Here is a 26,077-nt window from a genome sequence, read left to right as displayed (position 1 = left end):
GAGTCATGCACCCAGTGGAAGTAGACCCACAGATAGCTGGAAGGAGTGCCTGAAGAGAGTAGAGAGTAAAACCACCAAGGAGGAAAAAAATCATAGCGTGGGGAGACAACAAACCACAATAACCCCTGAGAGAGAGGGGCAGAAAACCACTAAGTAGTCAGCCATAGAACAATGGGAGTTCCTTGGAAACTACATCATCCCTATAACAACTGCCTCTGAAGGCATCATTTACTCTAAGGTTGGCTATTACATTCATAAAAGTGGCCCTTGGGTCACCTTGAAAACGTTAAACTCCATTCTGAGTAGTCTTAGAAGGGAAGGAATTGATTATTTATAAGTATTTTAATTGTTAGAGCTAACAGAGTTTTCATGTCTTACCTATTTTAACCTATGGCTGCAATTCTCAATCTTTCTTTTCTGCCCATAAGTCACTTGCATGCATAAAAGCTACTCATTAACACTAAGCTATTCTTTTTTTTTTTTTTTTTTTTGGCTGTCCCTAACCCAAGATTTCCTTCTGAGATTCTGACTGACATTTCAATCATTCGAATGGTCACAAGCATGAGAAACTCAAAATGTGTCCCAATGAAGCTCATAATCTCCACCCTTCTTTACCTCAAAAGTCTAGTCCTCTACTCCTCACCTCATTGAATTGTAACCCACCCACCAAGTTGCTCAAACCAGAAAGCTACCTGCTGTCCTCACTCTTTGTCCTTCAATCTTGGCACCAAAATTGCAGGTAGGAGCACTTTTCTTAGGACTCACACTTACCTTATGATAAGGTACTTTTATGGTTATTATTGCTACATAACAAATACTAAAAGTTAGGGACATAAAGCAACCGTTTTATTATGCTCATTTATTCAGTGGGTCAGGAATTTGGACAGAAGATAATGAAGGTGACATTTCTTTGCTTCATGATATGTGTGATCTCAGGAAGATTCCAAGGCTGGGGATGACTCCATGGCTGGGAGCTGGCATCCTCTGAAGGCATCTTCATTCACATTGTTGTGGCTATCTTTGGAAAGCATAATCTGCAAAAGATACCATGCTATTATAAATTTTTTTCTTTATATATCGATTGCTTTTGTCACATTACAATTGTTACAGAAATGTATGCCATCATTATTTTAAAATTATTGCCATTATTAGGTCTGCTGCTAGATCTTGTCATTTGATACATTAATAAAGAAGCACATACATATCACAAAATTTTTAAAATATTTTGATAAATGTATTTTAATAAGCGTCTTTTGCAATCATATATTTTTTGGTTGATTCATTAAAAAACACTGCTTTGAGAAAGATTCCTCAGACAGTCAGTGGGGCTCAGGCATAACAGAACGTTAAGAACTTCTGTGTTACTTTGAATGAGTGAATAAATGAATAGCAGAAATACAATATTATTGGAATTTAGTGGTAAATTCTAGTTACACAGACTTTTTAAACTACCTATCACCTCACTTCCCAAGAATGCTAAACAAATATGATGATACTCTCTTGGGCTAAAAACACATTTTATGTTGTTTGTTTTAGTCCACTGTTCATTAGTGCTGAGGAATCCTGTAAGCAGTGTAATTATATAATAATTAAACAATAATTAAAACAATATATATTGGTTCCTGTATTGTAACATTTGAGTAGGTCTAGGTTCCATACACAGAGAAAAACAAACAAAGCAACCTACAGAAGGTTCATTTAGTCCTGCATTTCCCACAATGAGTTCCTTAGAATGCTGGTTCTGCATAATGTTAACAAAACATATATAAAAAGAAAGAAACAAGGAAGGAAGGAAAAAAGAAAACAAGTTAGCGTATTCTCTGGTCACATCAGATGAGGAAACTCTTGGCTAAACCAAATGTAAAAGATTTCTCTTTAACTGGATGTCCATGTGCATAGTGGGTTGCTAAGAAGAGAGAATGAGACTATGCAGTGTTTTCCAAGCCTGCTTTCTCATTAGTATCACATTCTATGGAAAGACGGATCCAGTCCAGTTCCTTCACTACACATCCACAGAAATCAAGGTCCAAAAGGTAAACGACATGCCTGAGGCCAGCCAGCTGTTGGGGGAGCAGGGCCAAAACTGGAACCTGTCTCCTGGCTTCCAGTCAAGGGCTGTTCCCACTCTCCCACCAGGCCAATTAATTAAGAATGCATAGAAAAGAGCAACAGTCATAAAATGAAAAAATCAGTTACAGACTGATTGTTGGAATAAGTAATCTGGATGGGCAAGAGTGATGAGACAGAAGTAATTGTTCATAGTTCTGCTTAAATAAGAATTACTGACATATTTTTGGTATCTAGCCTCTCTGTGAAAAACATCTTCTTTTCACCTCCCTCTAGCCCTGAGATCTCTGTAGGACTTGTGGTTGGATGAAGAGTGGGGGAAGTTTGGCACTTGCCAAGATGCAGAGAAGACAGCTGAGTTCCACAGCTGAATAAAAAGCAGGCAGAGGTAATGGGTTTTCTACCTTTCCTTCTGAGAAGAAAAAAGAGGAGTGTGGCCCCAATGGAGTACCATTATGTAAATTTCACTACCTGGAGATCTGATTTGTTTTTCATCCCATCTATAGGTTGGAGTTTCTCCTCCTAAAAATTCACCTTTAACATAATAAAGCAGATGAGAAACCGACAGGTTTGTTAATTTGGTTCTTGAAAAGTCTGCATATCTAAATGCCACATCCTAAGGGGCACCACCAGGGTTTGTCTCATTTCCCCTCCTCCTCTACTCCCAGGATCTAACTTCTGCTGTAGCTAGCAGGAGCTTAAGGACCAACAACTAGCCCAAGAAAAAATGAACAAAGACCCCCAGTCCATGAGGAAACAGGAGAAGAAATGGTTGGTACAAAGGAGAATCCCCATAGCCCTGAGGTAGAGGGCAATTTCCAGATCAGAGAATGGGGGCTTCCAACCAGTAAGTGAAATAGGTTGGAGGACCAAGGGGGTGACAGAAGATGGCATAACAAAGACTGTTTCAAACCTTATTCTCAGCCACATGTATGTACTTGAATGGCTAAAAAATAGGCCATTGGGGTTATGAACTGCACAGGCCCCTCCCTCTTCCAGTTATGACGCATGGTGTTAGAATTATGGTTATCTCACAATAGAAATGGTAGGATGTTTTCAGATACTGTAGTAATCTCATTCAATCTGTACCATCTTTGCTTCAACCGCAGCCACTTTTCTGCAAAATTTAATAGTAAGGGGATATGTGATTGCACTGCAAGGTAACTGTCATGGGACTCTTAGAGATTCTCCTCAGAGATAATCCGTGTCCCCAAAGAAATGCCAATTTTGAAAGGGATGTGTGGTGAGGCACATGAGAGACACTTTGAGAAACAAGCTAAATTAACTGAAAACCCCCTGCCCACAAAGGAGAGAGAAAACAAAACAAAACAAAGAAAAATCCCTCCTCATTTAAAAGGAACACAACCCTGAATGTGAAAACCTCCAAGCCACATAACTGAGGTGAAGGGAATACATATTAGTAAAAACAAGAAAGAAAATATTTCTGAAATTCTGCCTGTTCCAGAGTAAGCTAAAATAATTAAGCTAATAATTCTAATAGGAAACAGCCAAACCCTTATTCAGAGATAATCCAATCTCTGTGAATTCTTTTTACAAAATCTCTCCACCTTTTCAGCTGGGTGACTTGGAATCATCTTTCTGAAGAAACTCAGCTAGATTTTTCGTTTTGTGTTTTTACAAAGAAGACAGCTAGCCCAGAAACGGAGGCAAAGGACTCCCGCCGGGCAGGCTCTGCAGCCGCATTGGTGGGTCTCCACTTAGTTTGTCCTTCAAAGTCCGGAGAATGACTATTCCATAATTCTCTCACCTGATTAATTCTTAACTATGAGCATAATTACACTCTCCAGAAGGTAAATCGGTCTTATAAATCAGTCGTGGCTGACAGTTCACTGTGCGCAGCGCAATTGTCTTGGGTGGGGAGGAGGGCTGCTCGCCCAGGCGCGGAACCCTCCACACCCGACTCCCGCCCCAGGCCCGGCCCTTCCCGGAGCCCGGGACCCGCCACCCCGCGCCGCCGCCCCCACCCCGGGACAATCGGACCGACAGGGGGCGGCCCGACGGTTGCAGAGGGTGCGATTTCCTTTTACAGCAAGGCGAAAGGGAGATGGGGAGAAGGAGGCTTAGAGACTTCTCTGTTAAAGCTGCGCTGAACTCTAGCCTTCTGGCAAGCTGCGGCAAGCCGCCAATTTGAAGTGTGTAAGCTTTAATCTGCTTCTGGCCTGATGGGCTCTCGTGTCCGCAGGGAGCTGGGAGGCATCCATTACGCCGGACCAAGAAGATGGAGCGTCTAGGAAATATGTTAATGCGGGCCCTCCCGGCCCTCCCGCCCCTGCCTTTGCCTCATCTGACAGCCTCGGAAAGTGACATTTCAGGAGTGTGTCGCTCCTATCAGGGCTCCCAAAATTCACTTCTGTTCATTGTATTAAACTTTTTTTTTTAGAACTGTAATGAACAATTCATTTTTTAAAAATCTGAGGTTTGTTTTTGTTTTTTTTTAAGTCCTGGGGGTGGGAGGGTGGGAATTAGGTGCACAGAAAAACCCACTTTAACTTCTTAAACAATGTAACCACTAATGAAAGGTTACTTTGTTTTCAAAATTAATACATGACAGATTAAAGTTATAAATTTAAAAATCTAGTTTTTCTTAGGCTTTTGATTTCCAGCTATAAATCTTATTCGATTCTTAAGTGTAATAAATTTAGCAACAATTTTATAAGGGAGACTTTGATTAATATTTGGTCCCGTTTACAAAACTTTAAAAAATATTTCAAACGTTTTAAACTGGATTTATCAATTGAATATTTCCTATTTAAGTCTCTCAACCATCTGATTGACAATCTTTCCTATGCATTTTAGTACGGTAACCCTTATAAATTAAACTCGTACCATGGTGAACCTCAAGGTTTCTTAAATGTCCAAACTGAGTAGATTCGGTAAGATGAGAACAAAAAATGACAAGTATGAATCTGTTATGCAATTAACATGTTCAGTTGGAATTATAAACTGACCTGTTATTCTCATAGGTCCAATTCTCTTAAATGATGTAATACTTGAGGTTGAAACACTCGGATTTCTAACTACAAAAACATCAATACAGTGCAGTTGATTTTCTTAAATATTTCTTCAATTACTTCTAAATCTTCAAGTTAAAGTTTTTTAATTCATTAAGAAAAAAATATGTCTTAGATATAGTTTGGGGATTGTCTTTCTAAATTAATGGCCTCACCTTGCCGAGGTTTCTTAAATAACCAACCGATATCCGTCATACCTACTGGTCTGCAGTGTTGATAGGAAATGAGGAGGGCCATTTCATGTGGTTATTTCAACAACTTCAGAATCTTAAAGAAGGTGACCATGGACTCCATGTCCTCTGGTTTTGAAGCTTATCATTACCTAATTTTCAAGTCAATTTAGAGTTTGCAACCACACCCAAACTGACTATAATACTCAAGGGAATACTTTCATATCTTTTAAGTTATATATGCTTTCTGGTCTGAACCTGAAGTTTTAAAAGACCACTTTAAAAACCTCTTTTTCTTTTTTTTAAGTTATGGAGGACTTCAAATGTACACAAAATAAAGACCGTATAATGAAACCCTGGCTACTCTACACGTCCATCATTCAGTTCTCACAACAGTCATGTCCCATTCTCATACACACTTCCCCCACATTATTGTGGAGGAAATCTTGGAAGTCAGATCCTTTTCTCTGTAAAGAAAGGATGAAGACTGTTTTTGTTTTCGTTCGTTAAGCACACTCATTTATCATTACTGCACCTAAGAAAATTGACAGTTCCACAGTATTATCAAATATCCAATATTTGCATTTCTTTATTTATTGAAGAAATAAGGATTTGTCCTATAGAGTTTTTCTCATTCTAGATTTTGTTGAGTGTACCCCTTCTGTGTAGATTTACATGTTTTTGCCATCTCTATTTCTTGTGAATTATAGTTTTTGATAAGATTACTTTATAGATGGTATGTTCATCCAAATGGAAGCACATAATGTCTATCTCTCTGTCTATGTCTCTCTTTGATTTTAGGAGATGTTGATGACCAGTGCCTAGATCCATTCATTCTTCTGTGAAAAGAAATATTCCATTTTCTACTATTTGGTTACCTAGTAGGATAGTTCACATAGGTAATGCAAGGTACACCTTTAACCTGTTGCCATATTGACCAATTTTCAAAATATTGAGTGGGTATAGTAGGATCCTCCAATGATTATTAATTAATTCTGTTTTTTCATTATAAATGCATGGACTTAAAAATAAAAGAGGCAGATAGACCTATTTTCAGATGTCTTGCTCTTCAGTGAAAACGCATCATTCCCAGCTTGTGTAACCCACCAGTCCATGCCTCAGAAGCCCTGATTTTAGGAGCTAGTTAATAGGAAGACATTGAGAGAAAGGACTCTTATGAAACTTTAATATCCTGTGCTCTAGAAAATGAAAATGATTGCCTCTTTATGATTGCTGTGTCTGGGTAGATATAAATATTTTATTGGTGATTTTTATGTGTCAAGCTCAGTCTAAAGCATTTTAATAGTATTAACACATATTAACTAGTTTAATCCTTATATTAACATTATTACCCCCACTTTACAGATTAAGATACTGAGGCACAGCATCATTAAGTGATGTGGCCACCATTATGCAGTAAGTAGAGCAGATGTGATTCAGATTCACAGCCTGAGCCCCTAACAACAGATTTTTGCTTTTGAGACTCACTCATTGTAGGAATTTCAAAAATGAAGTAACTCATCTCTGTTTTGAACAGCAAGGAACTTTAAATCCCTGCATGGCATTGAGAAAACAAGGAAAGCAATTCATACAAACCAAGCACTAGAGCAATCAAAGGCATTATTTCTGGCAAAGGGAAAAGATGATCTTACCTAGAAATGAAATATAGAGCTTTCAGTTTAGACTGTACAGTGCTAAAATTTTAAGAACATTCTGAATTTAAAGACAGTTGGAAACCAGCACAGCAGAGTAGAAAGTTTATTTGGAATCTAAATACACATCCAGCCTCTACCACTCCCTAGCAATATGTCCTTGGCATTTACTAACATCCCTGAAGCTTGGTTTCTTTCCCTGTAAAATGGGATGAGTAATATCAATTTCTCCACTCAATTACTGAATTTCTAGAAGGTACCCTATACATAGTCAATAAATGGTGGTTCCTAACCTCTTATCTTGTTGCGAATTTTCATATTCTCTCTATTTCATGTATTTTTCTGTAAGCTGGTTTTTTTATTTTTAATTCTGTGGAAAATTAAATAAATTTGAATTAGTCTATTAATGTAAACTTTGCTTCTTTTAAACAAAGGATAATGATTTTTGTCATCTTAACCTGGGCCAATTCCTTTTATTTCTCCTGAGTTCTCTAGGAAATAGGTAGGGAATAAAATAGAAGGCAACAACTTTCATTCTATAACAATTTGTAATATGATGTGACCATAGAGAGCACTGAGCAAAGGAGGAAAACTGATTATATAGAATGGAGCAGTCAAAAGCAGAGAGAAGAGGTCTTATTTTCAATAAGACCTTTATTTCAATAAGACCTTTCCTTTATCAAAGTAAGCCAATGGCACAGAAGAAACTTCCACACACCTCAAGACAGAAAGGAATGGAAGAAGTGCTGACACAGCCAATGACATCAATAATGGAGGCATCGAATTCACTGGCCATTGTGCACATAACACAATGTATGTTTCTTAAATACACACACATACGCACACACAGACATGCACATGCACCTGCAGTACTCATTTGCAGTATCCTACCAAGTAAGTCACGGCTGGTATTAAAACATTAACCCTTTGCTCCTCGTGCTAGTCTCAGGCACTTGCCATTGCTCACTTCCCATCAGCACCATATCAAGTCCTTAATGCCATTTTGAAGCCAAACTGCCAGGAATACTAGCACCAGCATGAACTAGCAGGATGAGGTGAGACCGGCCTCTGTGCCCATTCAAGGTGAACTGGTTAGATTTTGCTCAAGACACTGCGGTGCAAGAGATGCCACATCTCCTTCATGTTTAAAAAATCAAAAATTAGGTGATGTTATGCCCTCTGTTACTCAGGTGCAAGATTCCCTATACTAGCCGGAAAGCATAGGGAAGGCTTCTATTCTCAAGTCAAGAATTTCTACTAAGATTCCAATTTTCCAAATCATATGGTCAGTTTAAATGAAGGAGATTCTACTTTCTGTCTAGCTGGGACCTAAGGGATTTTATCATCATTCATTCATTTAACGAACATTTATGGAGCACCTACTATGTGCCAGGAGCCATCCTAGAGATAGAGTATTGAATAAAACAGATGACAATCGCGGCTCCCCTGGAACTAACTTGTCCTTATTGTCTATTTCCCTCTGTTCCCAGTAGAAATTGAGAAGAATCAGCACTAGGGAGACATAGTGAAGCAGGAAAATGGATATAGAATCAGGGTGAAGGGCTGACATATTTGAAATAGCCAGGGAAGGCCTCACAGAGAAGGTGAGTAAAGACCGGAAGGAAGTCAGAGGTTAGCCACGTGACTCGGGGAAGAGCAGCCCACGCAGAAGGGACACGGAGCATGAAGGCCTCAAGGAGGGAGCAGGCCTGGCTGGCAAAACACTTGGGAGGCCAGAGGAGTGAAACAGAAGGAGAAAGTGACAGAGATGAAGTCAGAGTTCAAAGGGACCGAGAACAGAAGGCCCTGCAGTCTCTAATAAGGGCTCCCTGAGGCGACGGCATCAAAGAGGGACACGGCTCCCTGCCACCCCACTGGCTCTCTGCCCTCTAGTCTCCTCTTTGCAACAGTTCTGCGTGAAGCTCGCCTTCTTTCTCAGGGGTCAGCCCTTCTACTTTAAGAAGTCGTCCAGGGCTTCCCTGGTGGCGCAGTGGTTGAGGGTCCGCCTGCCGATGCAGGGGACGCGGGTTTGTGCCCCGGTCCGGGAAGATCCCACAGGCCGCGGAGCGGCTGGGCCCGTGAGCCATGGCCGCTGAGCCTGGGCGTCCGGAGCCTGTGCTCCGCAACGGGAGACAGTGAGAGGCCCGTACAGACAGAAGAAGTCCAGTACATCCCTGACCCCACAGGGAAGGCAGGGTTCAGTTTTAGGCAATCTGCTTAGAAACACAAACAAAAGCCTCAGAGCAAAGTGCCAAACTCTTCTGTTTTCTGCCTGAAGGGAAAGGACCTTTTACAACAGCCTGATGCAAGAGACCAGAACTCAGACCACCATAGCTCCATCTTTTAATCCCAAAAGGCAAGGAAGAAGAAGGGAACATTACCCTCCTGTGGAGGTGAGAACACAGAAATCAGCGTCTTAGCAAATTATTCTGTGACCTTGAGGGATGTGAACGCCCTGAGGAGAGCGCCTACCATACAGTACGGCTCTTAACATGGTCTATGGCAATTCCCCACTTACTCTCTAGGTCACCATCGTCAAGCTGTGAACAATATGAAGAAAAGACCGAGCTTTATTTAACTTTCTATCTCCAGCTCCTATGGCATAACTTGTCACAGGTAGGTGTTCGCTAAATGATTGCTGAATAAGTGAAATCAGTGGGATCGTAAACAGCCATGTCTGTAAGAGGATTGGTTGCTCTTGAAAGCCAGTTCAAAAGAGGTGGAGGCATGATGTGGCATAGCCCATCTAGAAGGAGCAACTCCAAAATGTCACGTGGGTACTATGTCAGAAACTGCCATTTGTCCCCCAATATCCATTCTCCCTCATTGAAAGTTATATAATTTTTAGCTGGGCTCAGGTGCCCCCAGAAAAGAGAGACCACTTTTCCCATGGTCTCTTGCATCTTGGTGTGATCATGTGATCAAGTTCTAGCCATGGGATATTTTGGATGGATGTGGAAATGATGTGTGTCCTTCAAAAGAAGAAGGCGTCATCCTGTAATTTCTCACACAGGCTGGAATGAGGAGGAAATAGTGAACTATCTGGGATTATGATGACCAAGGAACACACTATGGCTGGAAACATAAAGTGAGAGGACTGTATGTCCCCGATAGTGTCAAGTCTCTAAATCAGTACTGGACTGCTTATGCCTGGATTGTGAAAATCATTGTCACTGCCGCTGTTGGTTACAGCAGGTGAACCCCTAACCTAACTAACACTGATGACCATTCAGTTTCTTACTTTATTAGGACCGACTATTTTCAGCCCAAGTATAGAGCTTCCTGTTAAGGTAAGGTGAGAATAAACATTGAAAATGCTTAACAGAACTTCAAAACTATCAAAATGAATCATGATTTAGAGAAGATCATGATGGTTTCATCCTTAATTTGCTACAAAATAACTGGAAAAATATAAATGTTGAGGGTCCTTTCTCATGTACAGTTAAAATGTAGCACCAGTTATAAATTCTGCATTTCTTCTTCAATTTGGACAAACTTGTAGAATGTATAAATAAGCACAAAGTCTATTTTCCCCATGCCACCTCCCATTTCCCTATATTAACTGGACCTGGGGAGGTCTATGCTGATACAGCAAACAAAGACAAGATCAAACATTATATGATAAACTCAACCAGTAGAGAAATCAGAGTAAGTCTGAGTCCTGTAGATTTCATAATCTAAATATTCTTTTCTGATTTATCCTCTCCTCTGTCACCCCATTGCCACTGCCTCTTAGTCCCCTGAAAATAAATTCACTGCCTCTAATCCCCAGATCCTTTCAATTGTAAATCAGAGTGCTTTTTACAAAGCTGCAACATGACTATGCCCTTTGGCTGCTCAAGGGTGCTTTAAAGGTCCCTAATATCTTTGGGATACAGTTCCAAATCCAGAAATAGAAAACTTACTGTGATCTAGTCTCTGCCTTCTTTGCAGCCCATCTTTCCTTATAGTCCCCTCACTTCCTACTCCACTGAACTACTTACCATTCCACAAATTCTGCACACTCCTTCCCATGTTTATGTCTTTACGTGTGTTCTTCCTATTGACTTTAGCAGCATTTCTCCCAACGTGTCTTATGGTAATTTCCTGTTCTTCTTTCTCTTTAATATTTTCTCTGATTTTGCCCTAAGAATCATTCTTCTACTATGTTCCTAGACCATCCTCTAGATAACTCTATAACGGGATTTACACTGCACTGTTTCTGTATCTGCTCCTCCTTCACTAGATCTTTACAGGCTCTTGAAGGCAGGTGCCATGAGTCTATTTTTTCATCTCTGATATCTAGCAGTGTGTCTGCCATAGCGAAGCCCCTCATTAGATAAATGAATGAGATCTGACTATACAACTCCTTTCCCATGTCAGAAAAATCTTGCTTTTTGCACATTTGTATTTTGGGCTTTAAAATTTGGAATATTGACTCAACTTCCCCTTTCACTTGCCTTTGGAAGTCAGACTAGGGCAGTTCCAGAAAGGACAGAAGGCATCTACAAAGGACCCCTGCCAACAATGATCACTTAACCAACCCAGAGGGTGTCTACTTAAAAGCAGAGCCATTGCCTTTACTATTCAGAAATTCAAATCAGAACAGAAGGATTTATGCACGCTAAGAATTCTTATTTATGACTGTCAATAATACAGCAGAGGAATACAGGCAAAATTGTTATAGTTTCATGCAAAATAACAACTTTAATTGGCAAAATTAAACTTCTAATAGCCAAAGCTATATCAAGGTGGCTGAAGTCCTTTTGGTGCTGAAGTGACTTGGATAATAGAAACCACATCTGATGTATTTTAAGGTCTTCTGTTACCATATGTGCTCCACTCATAGTGACAGATGGGTATTGATATTTTTTTCTCAACTGCACAAAAGCTAGTTGAAGCATATGCAAAACTCTTAATGGCATTAAAGTTTTGCCAATTAAAAACATGTTCAAGCATTTGATACAGTACTTGATAACATGTTTCACAAGTTCCATGCTGAATTTTAAATCATGATTTTTATTATATTGTTTGTCAAGCTAGTGTGACTAAAACAATTATCCCATGGGTCATATTTTTAGCCCTTTTATCATTTTGGCACCTGTCAAATTTAATGATGAAAAAGCAGTAGAATCATTTAACAGTTATAGAAAAATTAAGTATTAAGTTACAAATAGTATACATGAAAAGAAACCAGGTTTCATGTTTTCATTGTAGTCCATACATGACTAAAGATAAACAAATTTGGGGGGTGCTGTAAAAGTAGGCCATTAGTAGAAAAGTACCCCCCCCCACTGATTATCCAAAGTTAATTATTTCTTAAACTAATCATAAATTTAAAGCAATTTCTGTTGGATGGGATAGTTTTAAGATATTAAAACTGTGTTAGACAATTTTTGGGTGTGTTTGTTTTATAATAGTATTTTAAGGGACTTTTAATTTGTCCCCCACTTTTTGGGCTGAGCTGTAGGTCTGGTTCTCTCTCTGAGTTTTTGACTAAGATCTTGAGAAAGGTATTTTACCTTTTGATCATCCTGTTTCTTTGCTATCTATGCACATGAATTTAAACGTCAGTGGACTCTCTCCTAAAGACGGTAGAAATTTTCAAATAGGTCCACTTGAACATTTCAATACATTTGTTGGTTTTCTTATTATCTGATTTCATCAACTTCTCTTTGCCAAGTTGCTCCCTCTTTTGCAGTCACCTCAAGAAGACATTAAGGGGAGGAGGAAAAAGGAGAGGTAAAACAAATCGATAAGAAAGTTCCAAAATGAGTCAGCATATGATTGTTTTTAATTGTCTCCAGAATCAACCAGGCAAATTTATGGAAGTGGTTTTTGGAGTTAATTTAATTGAGGAAACGTTATATCCAGAGAGATGAAGACAGTTGCCTAAAGCCTCAGAGTCAGTTGACAGATCTCGAATTGGAACTCGCATCTTCTAACTCTTGAAGAAGAAATAGTGCCTTTTCTATTACACTACAGAACACTGCACTGCCTGACAGAAACTGCTGCTCTGCCTTCCAAATGGAATCATAGATTTCTAGATCTATATACAATGCCTATGCGCTCCACGGATGAGGATAATCCTGATGGCAGAAACCAAAAAGCCATATAAGATCAACAATGACAAGGATAAGAAAAGACCACGAATGTCTCAGGTTAGAAAAAGATGGAACTTTTCAGACTCTATTCTCTGAGACGGTTTGGTAATGTTTAACATTTATTAGGGTCGGTCAAGTGACTACCTTCCCAAATCCCTGTTTACAGCAATGATGAGGCATGAGCAGTGGCAATATCCTTATTGGACAAGAGACAGGGGAGAAAAGTCCAATGTTCACCAGCCTCAGTTCCAGTTTTGCAGGCAACAGGGGCTCAGCAGCCCGCTACTGTTCCACAATGCACATCACTGAGTTCGGAGGCTGGAGTTTTACAGAGACCAACAGAAATTTTCATTCTGTTCAAGCACGGAAATGTCGCCAAAATCTGAAAGCCTGAACTCTGCAGGAATGAGAGAACAGTTGGCTCCTGCATCTGAAATAGGCTCTGGCAGTGGTGTTGCATGTAGCTAGGTCGCATTTTGCAAAATAGAAGCCATTATCTTTAGCATATCAACCAGACAAAATTAAATTGTAATTACATGGAGACATCCAAAAGCAAGCTATTTTGTCTTCAGTTAAATTCAAAGAAGTGTAATCGAGATTACCAATTTGAAAAGAAGTTTAGATAAGCAATAAACGTGGCTAGAAGAAACATGGAATTAGACATTTAAAAACTACCAGTCTGAATTTTAATGACTCATAAATAATATTTCAGAAACGCAAGTACTGTACTATAGTACATTTTACCAGCTTTAGATTTTGAGAAAGGGATGTGAATATTCTTGAAGTTTCACTGATTTACTAACCACATTTTTTCATTAATAGATTTTCATTTGCTTTTTAAGAAGTAAATATAAAGATACTTATACTCATAAAATGTTGTAAAGCGCTCATACACTGTTAGAAAATTGCTTACCCAAAGAAACAGATTAATACCATTTTATTCCGCGGTCTTCATTAATATGAGAATTAGGCCTCTGCTGAGGGAGAAAATATTTTTAGAATAGATGAAAATCGAATCAGTCACTTTGGAGACTTTGAAAGAATAACGTGTATCTATTTAAGATGGCCAAGAAGAAAAGGTAAAGAAAAGGTCATCCAGCAGGGCATTGCCCAATAATCAAATCCTTCCTTTGGGAACTTCAGTGTTTTTTTGTTTTACAACCACTCGATTAGATTCTGATCAAAGGAGTTAATAGCCAGTTAGCTTTGCAAGCCTTAGTCTAAAATTATGACCTAGCAGACTTCAAAGTGAACTGCAAATGAGTTTTACAAGTTGACCTCTTTCAGCGACCTCTGATGAAGTGGTCGTCCTGGCCAAGCTGAAGGGGGAATCAGCAATTACCCTTCAGAACAAACCTTTGTTCTCCTTTCACCTCTACAGATGAGAAATCTGGTGCCTTCTCAAGGTGTGTTGCCACAATGGAATATGATGGGAAAGCATTTTCATGAACCTTCTCTCCAAAGTATATACACAAAGTTATACACACACATACATACACTAGTTAGGAGAAATACAGAAATTAAATAACTAATCAAATTAAATAACTAATCGAATTAAACTAATTTTGAAAAAACGTAAATCAGGAAACACAAAAAGATACAAAAGGGATTTTAAGTATCATGTTATTCATTTTATGGCTAATGTTAACTTTATATCCACAAGAAGTTGGGGCCTAACTATTTCCTCACATATTTATTTTGGTGTAAATGTCACAAATAAGGTAATAGACAGAATATATGCATTGAACAAGGTACTGGCAAGTTTTCCCCCAGGTCAGGCGCCATTCAACCTCTGCCCATAACACTGAGAAGCCTTTTAAGTTCAATTGTACCAATGAGGAATTTGAATATAGTATTACCATTAAAGAGCTTCAAATTCAAAGATCAATGCTTACCTTTCCATCACTTATGTCATATAAACTTAGCACCACCTTGAGGATCCAGGCACTGTTTGCCTTGTACATAAATGACCCCAATCTCCCCGTAACTGACCTTTTAAAATCCATGCTTGCATCTTTCCCATGGCTTGTTCCTTGGTTCCCATTTGCCCTCCATAGCAAATCCAAGTTATTGAATGCAGCCAGAAGGCCCTCCATTTATCACCTCTACCAGGTCAATCTGAGAGTGAGACAATCTATAATGGTCCTTGTAAATAAATAGAAAGTGAACATTTGAAAGAGATAAGGCAGCTGCCAAAGTTGGCCAATGTCCAAGACAGTAAGTGGTTTAGTCAGGAGGAGAAACTTGGGTTCAAGAGCATCCTCTAGGTACAAAAAGAAAGAAAACATGGTGTGTGCATGTCAGTTCACCCTGAATATCAATGCCTTGCTGAAAATAAACCTAGCATGGGACTAAAAGCAGCTGGCTTTTTTATTTTTATTTTTATGTTTTAATCTTATTTATAAGCACATCAAATGGCTTAACTAACAAATGCACCAACTCGCTCTCTGGCCTGGATTTGGGTTATACTTGGCCTTGACAAATATTGTCCAGATGTTGTCTAAATTGTGTCTGCTTTCAACAGAAGGTCAATAAACTGAGAAAACTGGCTTTGTGTTTCCTACAAATTTATTGATCCAAATCCTAGAAATGAAATTAAACCACAGTAGGGATAACAAGGGCTTGAGATAGGGAGAAGGAGCCAAACATTTTTCTCCTGCTTTCTCCAAGCATAACTATAATTTGTCCACAAATTAATTTACACTTTGGAGAGAGCCAACAGTTGATAAAGAATAGAGGGGAAGAGGAAAGTGATGATGGGAAGATTAGGGGGAGAAGAGAACAAAAGAAGGAAGGGTGAGAGGCTAAGAAAAGGACAGGATGCAAGACCAAGTTAAAACATGCTGAATACCGAGTGGCTACTCTACCTTCAAAACAAGTACACAGAATCCCCACCACTCCTCTTTCGCCACTTTTGCACATGTACCCACTCCTATAATTTTAGGGCTACTGTGGATGTAAGTAACGTGGTGTGCAAACATCTGTGCTTCATTTTCTTAACCCCTCCACCAATGATCAGATGATTTTCTCACTTAAGATCCCAATGCTTAGGATTCTAAAACCAAGTCAATGAGCCAGAGAGATATAATGTCACAAGACATCTCTGGGTGTCATGTGATCATCTTCAAAACGATCTTAATTCTTTCATATCATCAGGAAGTTATGAGATATAAACATCTTACTATGTTAAATGGCATTTTACAAAGAGAAATGCACCATGATGACATAAATAGGACACTAAGAGCATTTGATTTGGCTGGAATCTGATTTTTTTTATTCTAAAATATATACACAAATGAAAACACATTCGAATTATTTAGAGATAATCACACTTTATGATGATTTCCATAACATAAAGTATGTTGGACTGGCCAAAAAGTTCATTCTAGTTTTCCCATAGCAGATCATGGGAAAACTGAACGAACTTTTTGGCCAATCAAATGTATCATTAAACTGTGCCAGTCTTAAAGATCTGTATGTTTTATTAATTCAATAATTCAAGTATTATTTTATGTTTGATTTATTTGAAGATGAGTCTACCACAAATTTAGTTATCCAGGAAAGTGATTGAAACCAGAAAAACATGAATCAAGCCTTTCAGCTCAAATAAAAGATACAAAATGTAAGATTTTACTTATAAGAAAGTTTTGAAGCTGAGACACTGCATTCACTTAGAATAGCTTGAAACACGTGGCAGCCAATTAGAAGCAGAAAAAACATGCATTGATAGTAATGAGAAATGGCTGTTGAAAGAAGAGACCATAGGGAAAAAAGGAATAAAACTGTTCTCTGGCATCATTTGGAGTGGAGCAAAATAACCCTAAGAGCCACACTAGTGTCTGAAGGCCTTGCTAAATTATAATTAAGCATAATATTTTTAGCACATTTTGACAATATTGGAGGATGAAGAAAATATTTAGTATTATCAATGAGACAAAAGAAAATACAACATATTTTGTAAAAATTTTTATCTAAAAACTATTAAAATATATTGTACTACTGATGCTTAAATGGGTGAAAATAGTGAATGGGTATGAAACAAAAAGAAATGAAAAAAGTAACCAATCAGATATTAGAGGATTATGGGGCACCTGATTAAATCGGTAAATCCATGAATGCCAAAGTATATCTTCACTTCTTTCACTGTGAAGAGAATATCTTGATGGAGGTAATTTAGGTACAATAATATTGTGTGTATAAGATAGTCATTAAATCCAAAGATGAAGATCTGAAGAAGGAAGGTGGGGAGAGAATGCACTTTATTCTGCTGAAGACAAGTGATTGCCCCTTCCACAATGGAAAGGACTCCCGGTTGGAAATAAGAGTGGACAGGACTGGAAGAAGAGAGGGAAGGAGTGGTGGGATGAAGCTGGAAACTAAGTGGAGACAAGACCCTGCAGGGCCTTGTTGAGAATACTTATATTGATCTTCTAAGCAGAAGGAGTCCACCAAAGTGTTTTAAACAGGGAAATACGCATGACTATACTTGTGTTTCTAAAAGGTCCCTCTGAAAGTAGACGAAGAAGGGATGTGGACCCTGGGAAAGTCCAGGAGCAAGATGATATGTTATGGTGGTAATGGAGTGGTGATATGGTAGAGATAAAGGACTGCATACTGGGGTGTAAGTGCAGAGAGCAGTAGGGTGATGCTGACTGTTGGGGTGCTAAGTGATGCTTGTCATTAAGACAGTGAGTATGAGAAACAAGAAGAACTACAAACCTGCAGCCTGTGGAACAAAAACCACGTTCAAAGAAAGATAGACAAGATGAAAATGCAGAGGGCTATGTACTAGATGAAGAAACAAGATAAAACCCAAGAAAAACAACTAAATGAAGTGAAAATAGACAACCTTCCAGAAAAAGAATTCAGAATAATGATAGTGAAGATGATCCAGGACCTTGGAAAAAGAATGGCGGCAAAGATCGAGAAGATGAAAGAAATGTTTAACAAAGACCTAGAAGAATTAAAGAACAAACAAAGAGAGATGAACAATACAATAACTGACATTAAAACTATACTAGAAGGAATCAATAGCAGAATAACTGAGGCAGAATAATGGATAAGTGACCTGGAATACAGAATGCTGGAATTCACTGCTGCAGAACAGACTAAAGAAAAAAGAATGAAAACAAATGAAGACAGCCTAAGAGACCTCTGGGACAACATTAAATGCAACAACATTCATATTATAGGGGTCCCAGAAGGAGAGGAGAGACAGAAAGGACAACAGAAAATATTTGAAGAGCTTATAGTCGAAAATTTCCCTAACACAGGAAAGGAAATAGTCACCCAAGTCCAGGAAGCACAGTGAGTCCCATACAGGATAAACCCAAGGAGAAACATGCCGAGACACATAGTAATCAAACTTGCAAAAATTAAAGACAAAGAAAAATTACTGAAAGCAGCAAGGGAAAAACGACAAATAACAACATACAAGGGAACTCCCATAAGGTTAACAGCTGATTTCTCAGCACAAACTCTACAAGCCAGAAGGGAGTGGCATGATACACTTATAGTGATGAAAGGGAAGAAACTACAACCAAGATTATACCTGGCAAGGATCTCATTCAGATTTGATGGAGAAATCAAAACCTTTGGGCTTCCCTGGTGGCGCAGTGGTTGAGAGTCTGCCTGCCGATGCAGGGGACGTGGGTTTGTGCCCCGGTCTGGGAAGATCCCACATGCCGCAGAGTGGCTGGGCCCGTGAGCCATGGCCGCTGGGCCTGCGCGTCCAGAGGCTGTGCTCTGCAATGGGAGAGGCCATGGCAGTGAGAGGCCCGCGTACTGCAAAAAAAAAAAAAAAAAAGCTTTACAGACAAGCAAAAGCTAAGAGAAAGGAACTTCTCTAAGTGGGAAAAACAGTACAAGAAAAGGACCTACAAAAACAAACCCAAAACAATTAAGAAAGTGGTAGTAGGAACAAATGTATCGATAATTACCTTAAAGGTGAATGGATTAAATGCTCCAACCAAAAGACACAGGCTTGCTGAATGGATACAAAAACAAGACCCATATATATGCTGTTTACAAGAGACCCACTTCATATCTAGGGACACATACAGACTGAAAGTGAGGGGATGGAAAAAGATATTCCATGGAAATGGAAATCAAATGAAAGCTGGAGTAGCAATACTCGTATCAGATAAAATAGACTTTAAAATAAAGAATGTTAAAAAAATAAAAAATAAAATAATAAAATAAAATAAAGAATGTTACAAGAGACAAGGAAGGACACTACATAATGATCAAGGGATCAATCCAAGAAGAATATATAACAATTATAAATATATATACACCCAACATAGGATCACCTCAATATATAAGTCAACTGCTAACAGCTATAAAAGAGGAAATGGACAGTAACACAATAATAGTGGGGGACTTTAACACCTCACTTACACCAATGGACAGATCATCCAAAATGAAAATAAATAAGGAAACAGAAGCTTTAAATGACACAATAGACCAGACAGATTTAATTGATATTTATAGGACATTCCATCCAAAAACAGCAGATTACACTTTCTTCTCAAGTGCACATGGAACATTCTTCAGAATAGATCACACCTTGGGTCACAAATCAAGCTTCAGTAAATTTAAGAAAATTGAAATCATATCAAGCATTTTTGCTGACCACAATGCTATGAGATTAGAAATCAATTACAGGGAAAAAATGTAAAAAACACAAACACATGGAGGCTAAATAATACGTTACTAAATAACCAAGAGATCACAGAAGAAATCAAAGAGGAAATCAAAAAATACCTAGAGACAAATAACAATGAAAACACGACGATCCAAAACCTATGGGATCCAGCAAAAGCAGTTCTAAGAGGGAAGTTTATAGCTATACAAGCCTACCTCAAGAACAAGAAAAATATCAAATAAACAATCAAACCTTATACCTAAAGGAACCAGAGAAAGAAGTAAAACGAAACCCAAAGTTAGCAGAAGGAAAGAAATCATAAAGATCAGAGCAGAAATAAATGAAATAGAAACAAAGAAAACACTAGCAAAGATCAATAAAACTAAAAGCTGGTTCTTTGAGAAGATAAATGAAATTGATAAACCATTAGCCAGACTCATCAAGAAAAAGAGGGAGAGGACTCAAATCAATAAAGTTAGAAATGAAAAAGTAGAAGTGACAACAGACACCACAGAAATACAAAGCATCCTAAGAGACTACTACCAGCAACTCTATGCCAATAAAATGGACAACCTGCAAGAAATGGACAAATTCTTAGAAAGGTATAACCTTCCAAGACCAAACCAGGAAGAAATAGAAAATATGAGCAGACCAATCACAAGTAATGAAACTGAAACTGTGATTAAAAATCTTCCAACAAACAGAAGTCGAGGCTTCACAGGTGAATTCTATCAAACATTTAGAGAAGAGCTAACACCCATCCTTCTCAAACTCTTCCAAAAAATTGCAGAGGAAGGAACACTTCCAAACTCATTCTGTGAGGCCACCATCACCCTGATACCAAAACCAGACAAAGACCCTACAAAAAAAGAAAATTACAGACCAATATCACTGATGAATATAGATGAAAAAAATCCTCAACAAAATCCTAGCAAACAGAATCCAACAACACATTAAAAGGATCATACACCATGATCAAGTGTGATTTATCCCAAGGATACAAGGATTCTTCATTATATGCAAATCAATCAATGTGATACACCATATTAACAAATTGAAGAAGAAAAACCATATGATCATCTCAATAGATGCAGAAAAAGCTTTTGACAAAATTCAACACCCATTTATGATAAAAACTCTCCAGAAAGTGGGCATAGAGGGAACCTATCTCAACATAATAAAGGCAATATATGACAAACCCACAGCAAACATCATTCTCAATGGTGAAAAACTGAAAACATTTCCTCTAAGATCAGCAGTAACATAAGGATGTCCACTCTCACCACTATTATTCAACATGGTTTTGGAAGTCCTAGCCATGGCAATCAGAGAAGAAAAAGAAATAAAAGTAATACAAATTGGAAAAGAAGTAAAACTGTCACTGTTTGCAGATGACATGATACTATACATAGAGAATCCTAAAGATGCCACCAGAAAACTACTAGAGCTAATCAATGAATTTGGTAAAGTTGCAAGATACAAAATTAATGCACAGAAATCTCTTGCATTCCTATACACTAATGATGAAAAATCTGAAAGAGAAATTATGAAAACACTCCCATTTACCATTGCAACAAAAAGCACAAAATACCTAGCAATAAATCTACCTAGGGAAATAAAAGACCTCTATGCAGAAAACTATAAGACACTGATGAAAGAAATTAAAGATGATACCAACAGATAGAGAGATATACCATGTTCTTGGATTGGAAGAATCAATATTGTGAGAATGACTATACTACCCAAAGCAATCTACAGATTCAATGCAATTCCTATCAAATTACCAATGACACTTTTTATGGAACTAGAAGAAAAAAATCTTAAAATTTGTATGGAGACACAAAAGATCCTGAATAGTCAAAGCAGTCTTGAGGGAAAAAAACGGAGTTGGAGGAATCAGACTGCCTGACTTCAGACTATACTACAAAGCTACAGTAATCAAGACAATATGGTACTGGCACAAAAAGAAAAAACATAGATCAATGGAACAAGATAGAAAGCCCAGAGATAAACCCACGCACCTATGGTCAACTAATCTAAGGATATACAATGGAGAAAAGACAGTCTCTTCAATAAGTGGTGCTGGGAAAACTGGACAGCTACATGTAAAAGAATGAAATTAGAGGGCTTCCCTGGTGGTGCAGTGGTTGAGAGTCTGCCTGCTGATGCAGGGGACACAGGTTCATGCCCCAGTCTGGGAAGATCCCAAATGCCACAGAACGGCTAGGCCCGTGAGCCATGGCCACTGAGCCTGCACATCCAGAGCCTGTGCTCTGCAATGGGAGAGGCCACAACAGTGAGAGACCTGCATACTGCAAAAACAAAAAAAGAATGAAATTAGAACACTCCCTAACACCATACACAAAAATAAACTCAAAATGGATTAGAGACCTAAATGTAAGACTGGACACTATAAAACTCTTAGAGGAAAACATAGGAAGAACCCTCTTTGACATAAATCACAGCAAGATATTTTTTGATCCACCTCCTAGAGTAATGGAAATAAAAACAAAAATAAACAAATGGAACCTAATGAAACTTAAAAGCTTTTGCACAGCAAAGGAAGCCATAAACAAGACAGAAAGACAGCTCTCAGAATGGGAGAAAATATTTGCAAATGAATCGACAAAGGATTAATCTCCAAAATATATAAACAGCTCATGCAGTTCAATATTAAAAAAGCAAACAACCCCATCCAAAAATGGGCAGAAGACCTAAATAGACATTTCTCCAAAGAAGACATACAGATGACCAAGAAGCACAAGAAAAGCTGCTCAACTTCACTAATTATTAGAGAAATGCAAATCAAAACTACAATGAAGTATCACCTCACACCAGTTAGAATGGGCTTCATCAGAACATCTACAAACAACAAATGCTGGAGAGGGTGTGGAGAAAAGGGAACCCTCTTGTCCTGTTGATGGGAATGTAAATTGATACAGCCACTGTGGAGAACAGTATGGAGGTTCTTTAAAAAGCTAAAAATAGAATTACTGTACAATCCAGCAATCCCACTACTGGACATAAACCCAGAGAAAACCGTAATTTAAAAAGACAGATGCACCCCAATGTTCATTGCAGCACTATTTACAATAGCCAGGTCATGGAAGCAACCTAAATGCCCATCGACAGATGAATGGATAAAGAAGGTGTGGTACATATATACAATGGAATATCACTCAGCCATAAAAAGGAACGAAAATGGGTCATTTGGTGAGACGTGGATGGATCTAGAGACTGTCATACAGAGTGAAGTAAGTCAGAAAGAGAAAAACAAATATTGTATATTAACGCATATATGGGGAACCTAGAAAAATGGTACAGATGAACCAGTTTTCAGTGCAGAAATTGAGACACCAATGTAGAGAACAAACATATGGACATCAAGGGGGGAAGCGGCAGGGGGATGGGGGTGGTGGTGTGATGAATTGGGAGATTGGGATTGACATGTATACACTGATGTGTATAAAATTGATAACTAATAAGAACCTGCTGTATAGAAAATAACAATACAAAATAAATAAATAAGCATGAGCATTAAAAAAAGTGAATATGGAGATAAACTGGAGATGATGAGCTTAGTTTTGGACATGATGCGATTGAGGAAGGTTTAAGACATCTATGAACTAATGTACGCTGCTGGACATACAAGTCTAGACCTTACAGGATGGGTGTGGGCTATTTATATAATGTGTTCTAGATATAGAACCTTGGAAATACTGCTTATGATTCTGCTTAAGAAAACTACAGTATTTCCCTTTTGCACCATAATGCAGGTATATCTCAATGTTATAAAATGAATATTTATGCACCTCCAAAAATTCATAATGGAGTTAGTGCCCTTACAAAGGAGATTCCAGAGACCTTTCTTGCCCTCTCTCCACCATGTGAAGATACAAGAAGATAAAGGCAGTCTACAACCCAGAAGAGAGCTTTTATCAGACCTGACCATGCAGGCACTCTGATCAAGGACTTCCAACCTCTAGAACTATGAGAAATAATTTTTCTATTGTTTACTTTTTTTATTGCAGCCTGAACTAAGATACACAATAGGGGCTGCAATATTTTAGAAGTCTTGTTAGAACTAATGCCAGCTATTACATAAAGCAATCAGAAAATCCTCTAAGCTGAAATTAAAAACCCTGATGAAATTTTGGATGAAATTGTAATTGGGCAGGTATAGGCCTATGAGCACCTTGATATAGGTTTTTATTATCTGTTTGGGCCCACTCCCATATTGTCCAACAAGCTAAGAATTACTTATCCTTAATGTATATTAATACAAGAAACTCTGCATTTTCAGAGGATGGTACATGCACTTTGTTCCTAATGTGGAATAAGCAGATGATAAGCTCCAGGAGAGCAGGACCATGCCTGTCTTGGTCATGGCACCCAAAGGCACTCAATAATTGCTGCCTAAAAAGATGATGACCCAATGGAATTTCTGCAAAAGGAAGCTGGGGCTTATCATTCATTTTAGAAAGGTATCTGAAGCCTTCTGTAAAATATTTCCTTTCCATTTAAGAGATTCCAGTAAAAATTATCTGCTTTTTGTATCTCTGGACAATGTCTATCTTTGACATCAAACACTGCTACATCTATCACACTGTAAGTCTCAAGATGGTGACACAAGAAAGAGGCTGAGTTAAGAGAACCACAGAGGGGCTTCCCTGGTGGCACAGTGGTTGAGAATCTGCCTGCTAATGCAGGGGACACGGGTTCGAGCCCTGGTCTGGGAGGATCCCACATGCCGCAGAGCAACTAGGCCCGTGAGCCACAACTACTGAGCCTGCGCGTCTGGAGCCTGTGCTCTGCAACAAGAGAGGCCGCCATAGTGAGAAGCCCGTGCACCGCGATGAAGAGTGGCCCCCGCTTGCCACAACTAGAGAAAGCCCTCGCACAGAAATGAAGACCCAACACAGCAAAAATAAATAATTAATTAACTACTACCCGCAACATAAAAAAAAAAAGAGAGAACCACAGAGAAGCAGAGTTTGGAGCCTCTACCCATGTAATCTTCCCACATGAGATGATAAACTTCATTACTGTTCAGGCCAAGTTGAGTTAGATACCCTGTTATTTGTAGTCTTAGATATTCTAACTTACAAAATACCACTCCCACTTGAAAGTAACATGCTGCTACGCCTGATTAACTTGGTGAATATGTCAGATGACATCCAATTTATGCAACTTACCCCTAACTTTTGTAGAGAATATTCAAATATACTTCAAACTCTTAAAAACAAGGAGCTACAATCAACTAGCAAGGTATCAGTACCCCGTGTTTTGTCAAACTTATCTTTCATCATTTTCATCATCCCAGACACATATAATTTACCAAGACAGATGATTTCAATTTTTGGTCCTTCAGAGATTATCAGCATTAGCATCATTATTACAGTAAACCTGTATCAGGTACACTAGTAGGATGTGGTAGGGTGGTCAAGGTCTTCATTAATTAAATTGTGTCACAGACCCCATTATAAAGTTGACTTTTCCCTGGAGAGCACAGTAACAGTATTAATCTACCCTGCCAAGTGAAGGCAAACTTTTAAGATTGATAGATACAAACAAAAGTGTGTTAGCAAAACCAAAACCCAGGTCCAAAGTGCCATGATTTTTATTAATTTGGAAGAGAAGGAAATTACTCCCAGAAGAGAATCAGAATGAAGGTCAACACCTTGATAACTACACTGTTATTTATGGTTATACCTAGATACCATCAACATACCAACAACCTTTCTGTACTAGGCAACATGAGTTGAATGGGAAGGTGATAGAAACACCATGTGCAATAGACTGATTTTTTAATGGTCCTGATACTCCATCCCACCCTCTTCCTTCACCGTACAACTTTATAATTCTAACTAAAAGCACATAGTCTTTTTTTCCCCACCCCTTGGATCTGGAATGTTCTTGTGAATTGCTTTGCCCAGTAGAATGCAGTGGAAATGATGGTGTCCCAGCTTTGAACATAGGTCTCAAGAGACCTTGTGTGTTTCTGTTTACTTTCTCTCTTGGTCCTCTCCATGAAAACGTGCCTGTGCTAGCCAACTGGAGGATAAGATGCATAGAACAGAGTTGAGTTTCCCCAGTCATCTCAGGCTAGGCTACCCTAGATCAGTTGACAGCCATTTGCCTCCCAGACATGTGAGTGACCATAGCCCAAATTAACAGAGTCACCTAGCTGATCCACATGTTTTCCTAAAAAATAATAGCTAACATCAGCTGAGCTAAATAAATTATTTCTGATCTAAATAAATTACTGTTACTTGACATTGAGGTTTTGTGGTTATTTATTATACAGCTTTATTTTATAAACATTTAACTGACCCCATGCATTCATTTCTAAGGTCTTTTATTTTAGCAACAATTTCTACAATACCCCATAAGTTTTTTGTTTTGTCTTGTTTTTTGCTTTTTATTG

At 38.5% G+C, this 26,077-nt stretch overlaps 1 long non-coding RNA gene across 1 annotated transcript in view; it reads right to left on the bottom strand.

The window, feature by feature from the left end:
- Positions 1–355: 355 nt before the first annotated feature.
- LOC307182976 overlaps positions 356–26,077 on the bottom strand; it is a 38,115-nt gene continuing 12,393 nt past the window's right edge. Inside the window, exon 4 of the long non-coding RNA XR_013827323.1 lies at positions 356–1,034. This is a non-coding gene — a long non-coding RNA (uncharacterized lncRNA). The remainder of the gene's footprint in view (positions 1,035–26,077) is intronic.

This window comes from Stenella coeruleoalba (assembly GCF_951394435.1).
Source record: "Stenella coeruleoalba genome assembly, chromosome: 2".
Lineage (NCBI taxonomy): Eukaryota > Metazoa > Chordata > Mammalia > Artiodactyla > Delphinidae > Stenella > Stenella coeruleoalba.
The sequence above is the reverse complement of the archived record's forward strand: the minus strand, read 5'-3'. Positions and strand labels throughout refer to the sequence as shown.